The following is a 10674-nucleotide window of genomic DNA, read 5'->3' as shown; positions in this document are numbered from 1 at the left end:
CAGAATGCCTGCTCTTCTCTCCTTCCTGCCACGAGTGAGTCAGTACCATTAAAGTTAAACATGTTTGAATAGCATTTAGCTTAACGTTTTGGATTAAAGAAAAAGGAAATGACTTGTAAAGATATGGCATTGCTTATTTATCCTGCTGGAAGTTATTGTTCTTAGGGGAAATTAGAAGAAAAGGTGTTTTGTGGAATGAGTTAGTTGCTCCCCACATTTCTGGAGTTCTTTCAGAATTGGCTTCACACGTTTCTGAACGGCCCAGGAATATCCAGTGTTCTGGCTTGGAACATTCGCTATTGTCCAGCTAGATATGGACCTTATATCTTGGTTTGGGTTCTGATGACTTTTGAGTTCTCCCAATCCAGACCCAAACTCAAAAGGATGTGGAGGGCTTCCCTGGTGGCGCGGTGGTTGAGAGTCTGCCTGCCAATGCAGGGGACACGGGTTCGTGCCCCGGTCCGGGAAGATCCCACATGCCGTGGAGCGGCTGGGCCCATGAGCCGTGGCCGCTGAGCCTGCGCGTCCGGAGCCTGTGCTCCGCAATGGGGGAGGCCACGGCAGTGAGAGGCCCGTGTACCGCAAAAAAAAAAAAAAAAAAAAAAATGTGGATTGTGGGTGGCAATGTCAACCAGAACAACCTCTTTGTTTGTTTTTTTAAATTTTAGGAGGCAAATGAAGTTTTTTTTACTTTCTGCAGGGTTTTTGTTTTTAAATTTTTATTGGGGTATAATTGATTTACGATGTTGTATTAGTTTCAGGTGTACAGCGAAGTGAATCTGTTATAGAAATACATACACTCTTTTTTTAGATTCTTTTCCTAGATAGGCCGTAACAGAGTAGTGACCAGAACAGCCTCTTTGGATGGCAGTTCCTCTTACCAGACTTTATTCTTTGGGTGTACAGGCAGAGGCCTGAAGGGCGAGGATACATTCTGACATATTAATGATAGCAAGAGATTGGAAACACCCTAAAATGATAATCAGAAATTACTTGGATGGCAAGCTTTACTCTGCTTGTTAGATTTGACAGTTTAGAGTTGACACTTATTACTTCTAGTGTATTAATAATGCTTTAGCTTGAAAAATGGGACTTGTGCTTAGATGGCCACCTAACGACTGGTTAACATTTATCACATTTATATGAAATGGAATACTCTGGCTGTTAAGGAGGAAAATATACATATATCATTAGGGAACATGTACAAATAAGTTAATAGTTTGTGAAATGTATGTAGAATAAGTTCATTTTTACAAAGCAAACATATAAGAATAGAAGAAAACTGGTAGCATGTATATAGCAAATATTAAAAGTGTTCAGCTCTGTGAGAATACGAGGAATCCTCACTTTTTATATTATGTATTTCCATGATGCTTGAATTTAAGAGAAAACCAATACATATGTTTTAAAATGTGGTTGTGGAGGCCACGTACTAGCTTATTGAAGATTGCTTCCTAATTAAGTGCTACTCAGAGTTTGCCGGTTTCAAACTTTATTCAAACTTTATTTCAAACTTTATTGCCACTTGGCAACAAGGGAAGTAAGGAAACACAGTGTTTAGAAACTCTTAAAGCAATTGGGCATCTCCTGGACCTACAAGAGTGTGATCAGTGGAGAATTCTTGTCGAATGGGGTATAGACCAGTTCAGGTTGTTGAACTTGTACGGTAAGTTGCATGTGAACTAGTCACAGGAAGTAGCAGAAGTAGCACCACATGTCATGATGAATGAGGTTAAGGAACAAACCAAAATCAAAAAAACGGACCTCCTTCACAGAGAGTTGGAGAAGCACTCCCACGTTCCTTTAACTTCACCTTGCAGTGTGCTGTTCTAAAATAGATAACTTGCATCTCTCATTTTCTTTTTACTGTGTGTATTGTGCAGTGAGGGGCATGGCATCAACCCCAGACTCTAAGCATGTTATAAGAAGCAGGCAAGAGTGATGTCAAAGAAAATCGCTGACTTTCTCCAAGATCTCCAAAAATTCTCCATAAAAATCATGAGAAAACTGACAAAAATATGGTCAGAATCAACTTTTTTCAGAACTCTGGAAATTAACCAAAGGCTTACAGTAATCCAGGGAGTATTTACATAAAACAAATTTAAAACAATCTTATTTTAAGAACAGCAGCTTTGTAATGTTTTTAACTTGCCCTATTCTTTTCTCATCTCTCCCCCCCACCTTTCCAGCTCCACTGTAAGCCTTGAAAACCAATGTAGTAGGGAAGAACCTTTGTATTCTATTACAAGCTAATCACTAAAGGGATGTTGCCTGTAAGCTTAAATGATACACAACGGCCCACCTCAGGGAACCCTGCCTCCCAGGTAATGAGCATTAAGCTAAAATACCTGTGTTTAGCTCTCGGGGAACATCCTGACTAGGCCCATCTGTGCAGGACTGCAGGGAAGAAGGAATTAACACATCGCCTCAGGGGCTGATGGAAACCAGAAGTGTTTGACTCTATTCCCTCCGCTATTAGTATAAAAGGAGCCTGAATGTTAACTCAGGCAAGATGGTTCTTTGGGACGTGAGGCCGCCATCTTCTTGGGCTGCTGGATTTCTGAATAAAGTCACTCTTCCTCGCCCCAGCAACTCATTTCTTGATTTATTGGCCTGTAGTGTGGTGAGCAGCACGAGCTTGGACTCTTTAACAAATTTGGGCGCAGCCAGCCAGGAGCCTTGCTACTTGTGGCTAGCCAGCCCTGGTTGGGGAATTTGGGGTAAGGCCCTAGCAGCTGCCGGGACAGCTTGTCCTGAGGATCTTTACCTTCAAAATTCCCCAAAGTGGCACCGGCTTCCCCAGAGCTTGGCAGTTGGAGCAACAAATCGACGTTTGGGAGCCAACAAGCTCCGGACAGTAGGGTAAGTTGCTCCGGTGTGTACAGCCGGGAACTTTTTCCTCTGTTTGGGGCTTTTTCTCCAGAATAAGCCAGTTTGTTTTGTATTTGAGTGGGGTGCACTGTTGGGGAGAGGAAGGAGTTGTGGGACTTATATCTGATTTGTGAACTGGTTCGTTTGTTCCCGTGGATGCTAGCATTTGTGAGCGCAGTTTGTGTTTTGTCTTGAACTTCTGTCTTTAAAAATGGAGAACGTTTCAATTATCCCTGAAGTCCTCTGAGGCTCGTTTTGGGTAAGTGATCTGATTACAGCTATGAACCCATGGGTGAGAGAAAGATGATACTTCATCATAACAATGTGTGGCCACAGTACCTGTTAGGATCTGCACAAAGGATTTAGGCAGGGCTATCTTGGGACCCTGTGCACCATGTACTGCTTTCCTTGCTGTGTTAAGTACTTTGTTTATGGTTTCCTGTGTTGTTGGTATATATAAAACCCCAAGACCAAACTTGAGGGTTTATTTAAGATTTTCTGTTTGTCGTTTGGGTTTTTCATTTCATTTTGTTTGGTACTGTTTCTCCATTTACAGCCAAATCAGTTGTGATATTTAAAACTTTTACTGATGTTAAATGGAGGAAAGGAACAGAAAAAACTAAACCAAACCAAACCAAAAAACTCTGTCTGTTCTTATCTAAGAGTGGGGCATTCTCAGGAAGAAGAGGAAGGTTCCACTTGGTTCCTAAAATCACCAAAAGCTACAAATAGAAATAGAAGCAAAATAAATATTAGTAAAAAGGGTTCAGCCATCAGCGGTCAGCCATCAGCCGGTGATCTTGACTTGTCCCATCTGCCAGAAACCCAATTTGAATCCAACCTCTTTTGTAACTGGTTAGTTTTACATTGTTGTACTTGATTCATGGCTGAAATGTTGGAATGGGAACTGTGAGGTCCCTGTGTTTGTGTGTTTGTACATGTTACAGATGTGTAGCACTGCCAACATTAATGTGCAAAAGAGCTATTTATTTGGCTTAAAGGAAATTAAGCACTTATGTAAATACTCAAATATAAAAGAAACTAGCTAGAATGAATTCTGGGTTCATGTGATCTAGGAAATACTCAGTATTGACCTAATATCTGGTATTAAGGTTTGCGTAAGCTTGTTGGTTTGATTTCCACAGACATATCTTTAGAGTCATCAACATTAAGTATAATGCTGTTATTGTGCCTAAGTTTGCTAGAAATCAAATAAGACCTATCCTTTTTTATTGTTTAAATAAATTTATTTATTTATTTATTGGCTGCACTGGGTCTTTGTTGCTGTGCCCGGGCTTTCTTTAGTTGTGGCGAGCAGGGCTACTCTTTGTTGAGGTGCATGGGCTTCTCATTGTGTGGTGGCTTCTCTTGTTGTGGAGCACAGGCTCTAGGTGCGTGGACTTCAGTAGTTGCAGCACACAGGCTCAGTAGTTGTGGCTCACGGACTATAAAGCACAGGCTCAGTAGTTGTGGCACATGGGCTTAGTTGCTCCGCAGCATGTGGGATCTTCCCAGACCAGGGCTCGAACCCATGTCCCCTGCACTGGCAGGCGGATTCTTAACCACTGCACCACCAGGGAAGTCCCAATACCTATTCTTGTTAACAAAGTTTGTCAGCGAGAAGATAATAATATGACAAAGATTTTAACTAAATAAAATAGAGGTATATGAGATAAGAGTTTTAGGTAAACTCTATAGGAATAATTATGTTTGGGGAAGGTCTATCTAAAATAGTTTCTCTAGATTTTCATAACTTGAAACTAAACTAAGTTAAATGAAGAGAATTCATTGACTCTCTGGGTCATTTCAAATAGGATAAAATATTAACATTAATTGCTGGACAGGTCTAAGTTTACCTACATTTGCCTTCTTGGAAGAGGAAGACTAAAGCATGTTTGTCAATCAGGAAATGCTGGTTTGACGGTTTTACAATTACTTCTTGATTTTTCACTAGAGATTAAGGTTTTAAAGTTAAGAATTATAAAGGGAGCATTTCAGCGTGCAAGATGTAGGATGTGTGTTTTCAGCAAAGGAGGTATGAGGAATGAAGACGCATCTTGTTAAAGGGAAAAAGGTGGTTTTGTTTTAGAGCTGGCTGTTTTTGAATGGAAAAAGTGAGGGACAGATTAATATGGATACAGAAAATTGTGGAAGGTTTTTGGAGGAGGAACACTGAAAGAATTTCTTGTGCATGATAGGGATTGGCTAAGATAAGACTGAATTTAAGAAAACAAATTTTTTTTTTTTTTTGCGGTACGTGGGCCCTTACTGTTGTGGCCTCTCCCATTGCGGAGCACAGGCTCCGGACGCGCAGGCACAGTGGCCATGGCTCACCGGCCCAGCCGCTCCGCGGCATGTGGGATCCTCCCGGACCAGGGCACGAACCCGTGTCCCCTGCATCGGCAGGCGGACTCTCAACCACTGCGCCACCAGGGAAGCCCAAGAAAACAAATTTTAAAGGTAAAGTGGTATACAACCTGAATTTGGTTTTCTAAGAGGACAAAGTTTTCTTAAAATATTGAACTGCTTTTGGTAATTGTTTGTTTAAGTGATCTGTATTTGCCATTGAGATCTTTTATCACTGGTTAAAACTTTTTGATATTTTTGATGAACTTCCCAAAGATCAAATTCTAAATGAAGTTCATTTGACCTCTAGCTAACTTTGAGGTTTTCCCAAGGGTCCCTATAACACCTCAAATTATTTGTTTTCTCTATCTCAGAGAGAGGAATATTAAACTAATTAGGCTTATTTGATATGTTAAATTATGTGGGAAGCATTGTCAAATAAGTGATGATAAAACTTCTTAGATTGTATCATATGGGTAAAAGTTATTAATATACACATTCTAGAAATTATATGGAACTCCTAAAATTCTGGTATATCCTGGTAAATGGTATCAGTCATAATTTTAGTAATTATCATAAATTGTTGTGTGTCACAGCAGTAACCAAGTTTCTTTTCAGTTGCATTGTAATCCCGGTTGGTTGATGCCAAAGCATAAAGGCATCCCTTTAATGGTTAGAGACAGTCAATGGCTATTTATGGTTTTACAGTGGCTTTCGAATGACTCTATAGCTATTGTGTGAAGAAGTGGGGAAGAAAGATGAAATCCTTTATGTGTAAGCATTTATGCTATTACATCAGGGAAAATAAAAAGGGAATGAGAGTGGGGATATGTTGCTTCAAACTGTAACTCCTACAGCTGAGCTAGCTGTCCCAGCCTGGCCAATATATCCAACTCCTCCAGCACCTTCCATTCCTATCCAGCCCCAATTCCTGGCACTGGGGCTCAGGACTTCCCTTCCTTCAAGGGATCAATTACAAAATCGTGCGTTAGGTTTTGGGGCTCAGGTACATGGTCTGGTATCACCATCTAAGAACCAACAGGGCACCCAATTTGGGCCAGGAGCCACTCCCAGGGGACGGCAATTTCCCTTCCCCCATTACCTCATAGGTAAAACCTAAATGCAAATGATCTGCCCGCTGGGTTTCTCAGGCTTGTTTAATTGGAAAGATTGCAACCCTCCTGAATAGGGAGGATCCTCTACACCTGACGTCCACTTGGCAGCTGAAGTCCCTCAGCTGAACCAGATTGGGACTGCAGCGAGGGAAGAATGCCCTTATTAGAGAACTAGTTATTGGTGCATCTTGGCAGGGCTTTGAAAAGGAGAACCAAAGCAAAAGATTTTCAAGAAATGCAGCAAAACAAATGAAGATGTCTCTGAATTTTTGGAAAGGATTTATCAGGTGTACAGATGTCATACTAATGCAGATCCCGAGGCCCCTGAAAATATTAGAATGGTAAATTTGACCTTTTGGTGAGGGCAAAGTGCCTCAGATATCGGGAGAAAGTTGCAAAGATTAGATGGTGCATTTGGAATGAACCCTTTTCAACTGGTAGATGTTGCTTTTACAGTGTTCAATAGGAACAACAGAAGAAAGAAGACGCAAAACAAAACACCACTTTTTTGGTAGTAAGTCACCACTGGGGAAGGAAAACAGGAGGCCCTAGGCTAAAACATAAGCAGAAAAACAAAAGATGAGAGCCTCTCTCATATGGTAGAAAGAGAGAAACACTCTGGTGAATGAACAGTCCAGGGGCTTCCTTGGACTTGAGGCGCCTAATTCCTCACAGGAGCCCTGGGGAAAATTGACAGTGGGGAATGAGTTGATTAACTTTCTGGTAGACCTCACCCTGAAGTTTCTCACCAGAACAGCTTGACATCAGAGTCCCACCAGAACACACATTAAGCCTACGGATGGCACTCATGAAAGCCCCAGGAAAGGAGACAGAGCTCTTTCCCCACAGGTCTCTAAAAGGTGAGACCAGAAGTGTGTGCTAACCGCACCCCAGAGAAGGCCAAAAACACATGGCCAGTATGAATACCATTAAACAGGGTCACTGGGAGGGGCTTCCCTGGTGGCACAGTGGTTGAGAGTCCGCCTGCTGATGCAGGGGACACGGGTTCGTCCCCAGTCCGGGAAGATCCCACATGCCGTGGAGTGGCTGGGCCCGTGAGCCATGGCCGCTGAGCCTGCGCGTCCGGAGTCTGTGCTCCGCAACGGGAGAGGCCACAACAGTGAGAGGCCCGCATACCGCAAAAAAAAAAAAAAAAAAAAGGGGGTCACCGGGACACCTAGTCTAAAAATATATCCTCTGAGGCAAGAGGATCACTTCTCCCACAGACTAACTTGTCAAAATACCAGCTGGTGTATTCCTTGTGTGTGCCCCTCCAGGACGTCTACAAAATTGGAAGTATTGGTACTGTCCCTGTGGGTGGAGTGGAGACTGGTGTTCTCATACCTAGCATGGTGGTCACCTTTGCTCCACTCAATGTTGCAGTGAGGTAAAATCTGCTGAAATGCACCATGAAGCTTTGAGTAAAGCCCTTCCTGGGGACAATGTGGGCTTCAGTGTCAAGAACATGTCTGTCAAAGATGTGCTTGGCGGCTGGTGACTGTGACCCATCAGTGGAAGCAGCTGGCTTTGTTCAAGTAATAATCTTGAACCTCCCGGGCCAAATCAGTGCTGGATATGCACCTGTGCTGGATCGCTGCCCAGCTCACGTTGCTTGCAAGTTTGCTAAGCTGAAGGGAAAGATGGATCATCCATCGTTCTGGGAAAAAAGCTGGAAGATGGCCCCAAATTCTTGAAATGTGGAGATGCTGCCATCATTGATACGGTTCTTGGCAAGCCCATGTATGTTGAGAGCTTCTCTGACTGTCCTCCTCTGGGCCGTTTTGCTGATTGTGACATGAGAAAGATGGTTGCTGTGGGTGTCATCAAAGCAGTGGACAAGGAGGCAGCTGGAGCTGGCAAGGTCACCAAGTCTGCACAGAAAGCTTAGAAGGTGAAATGAGTATTATCCCCAATCCCGGCCACCCCAGTTTTAATCAGTGGTGGAAGAAGGGTCTCAGAAAAACTGTTTGTCTCAACTGGCCATTTAAGTTTAATAGTAAAAGACTGGTTAATGATAACAATGCATGGTAAAACCTTCATCAGGAAAGGAAAATGTTTTGTGGACCATTTGTTTTGTGTATGGCAGTTTTAAGTTATTAGTCTTTAAAATCAGTATCTTGTAATTGGTTAAAGCCCTCCTTAAGGAAATTATCCCCTGATTAAGGCCTTGGATTAAGGCATTAGAACTAACATTCATCCCGGAGACCACAATCAACAGGAAAAACTGAGAAAATGAATACCAACTTAACTTGGGATAAGGCCTTTCCAGTTGCCCTGCTACGGATCAATGGCTTCCAGAATTAGACTTAAATTGAGCCCCTTTGGGGGACTTCCCTGGTGGCGCTCCCAATGCAGGGGGCCCGGGTTTGATCCCTGGTCAGGGAACTAGATCCCATATGTGTGCCACTACTAAAGAGTTTGCATGCCACAACTAAGGAGCTGGCGAGCTGCAACTAAGACCCGGTGCAACCAAACAAATTAATTAATTAATTAAAAAATTAAGCCTCTTTGAAATATTGTATGGTAGGCTGTTCCAGATGCCTGCCTAGGCGAGAATCTATAAATGCTCTAAAAGACCCAGCAGTTGGGCTTCCCTGGTAGCACAGTGGTTAAGAATCCGCCTGCCAATGTAGGGGACATGGGTTCGAGCCCTGGTCTGTGAAGATCCCACATGCTGCGGAGCAACTACGCACGTGTGCCACAACTACTTAGCCTGCACTCTAGAGCCCACGAGCCACAACTACTGAGCCCACGTGCCACAACTACTGAAGCCTGGGCGACTAGAGCCTGTGCTCTGCAACAAGAGAAGCCACCACAATGAGAAGCCCGCACACCACGACGAAGAGTAGCCCCCGTTCGCCACAACTAGAGAAAGCCTGCGTGCAGCAATGAAGACCCAACACAGCCAAAAATAAATAAATTTATTAAAAAAAAAAAAAAGACCCAGCAGCAGTTGCTGGGAAACTTTGGGCACTATACTAATCTTTGTTCATGACTTTGCCTCCAACAGGTCTGCCCATCCAAATGAAGTAGATGGGAATTTCATTGTAGCTGGAGAGGGGTCAACCAATTTGTTTAATTTTGTCTAAATAAATAGCACAGGAATTTAGTATTTGTATTGGGAACTGGAACCAAAACCCCAAGTTCAATTACAAATTAGACAAAAAGTGCTAAGCAGTTTTATCGGGTTCAAATAGTTGTAGATAAAAAAGGACTAAAGATTCTAAGGAATATTCATAGCCTCTGGAAGTAGCCAGAGCAGTCTTCATCCCTTTTCCCACAAGACTGGAATGGACATTGACAATGGGGAATTGTAATAGCTAAGAAACTTTGCATTATATTACAAGCTAATTATTGAAGGGATGTTGCCTGTGAGCTTAAATTATACATAACGGCCCATCTCTGGGAACTCTGCCTCCCAGGTAATGAGCATTAAGCTAAAATACCTTTGTTTAGCTCACAGGGAACATCCTGACCAGGCTCACCTGTGAATGACTGCAGGGAGGAAGAAATTAACACATCCCCTCTGGAGGCTCATGGAAACCAGGATATGTTTGACCTTATTCCCTCCCCTTTTAGTATTAAAGAAGCCTGAATTCTAACTTGGGCAAGAAGATGGTTCTTGGGGCATGAGTCGACCATCTTCTTGATCTACTGGTTTTCCAAATGAAGTTGCTATTGCTTGCCCCAGCAACTCGTCTCTCTGTTTTTTGGCCTGTCCTGCGGTGAGCAGTACAATGTTGGACACCAACAGCCCACAATCACAGTGAAAACCAACAGCCTGGCAGCTACTGTAAGGAGAACAGAGTTGGTGTCTCTTCAAAGCCTTATTCCCAGAGAAATGTCATTATTTGACTTGACTCGTGGCTCCTAGGAAGACCCCACTGCAAGGCTGTCTTTATTTGTATGGACTAGAAGCTCCCCTAGTGCAAAAAGGCTTTTCCCCGGGACTGTTTGCTATAAAACATTTAGAGGTAATTTTTTAAGTTGGTGGCAGGCAGTATGAGGTGAGGTGGTGAATAACAGTGTGAGCAAGCAATAGGCTAACCAAAAATCTTAAAAGGAAAAACTGGGGAATAAAACGTCCTTAGGGGCTTTGAAAATTCTAACATACTGCTGGGAATCTAGAAGGCCATGCACATGTGTGAGGCTCAGTAAAGGCCATGCACATGTGTGTAAGCTCAGTAAAGACCTGAGAAGGCCTGAAGTTCTCATCTCTAACCCTGAGGCTTTATGCAAGCAGGAAGTGAGAACCAAGGCCAACATGTAAGTTGCCTGGCTGAGTGTTGAAGGTGAGGCCCAGCATAGACAGAGTCTTGGCAAAGATAGGAGACTTACTGGT

Source organism: Tursiops truncatus, chromosome 16, assembly GCF_011762595.2.
Source record: "Tursiops truncatus isolate mTurTru1 chromosome 16, mTurTru1.mat.Y, whole genome shotgun sequence".
In the NCBI taxonomy this organism is placed as follows: domain Eukaryota; kingdom Metazoa; phylum Chordata; class Mammalia; order Artiodactyla; family Delphinidae; genus Tursiops; species Tursiops truncatus.
This window is presented reverse-complemented; position numbering follows the sequence as displayed.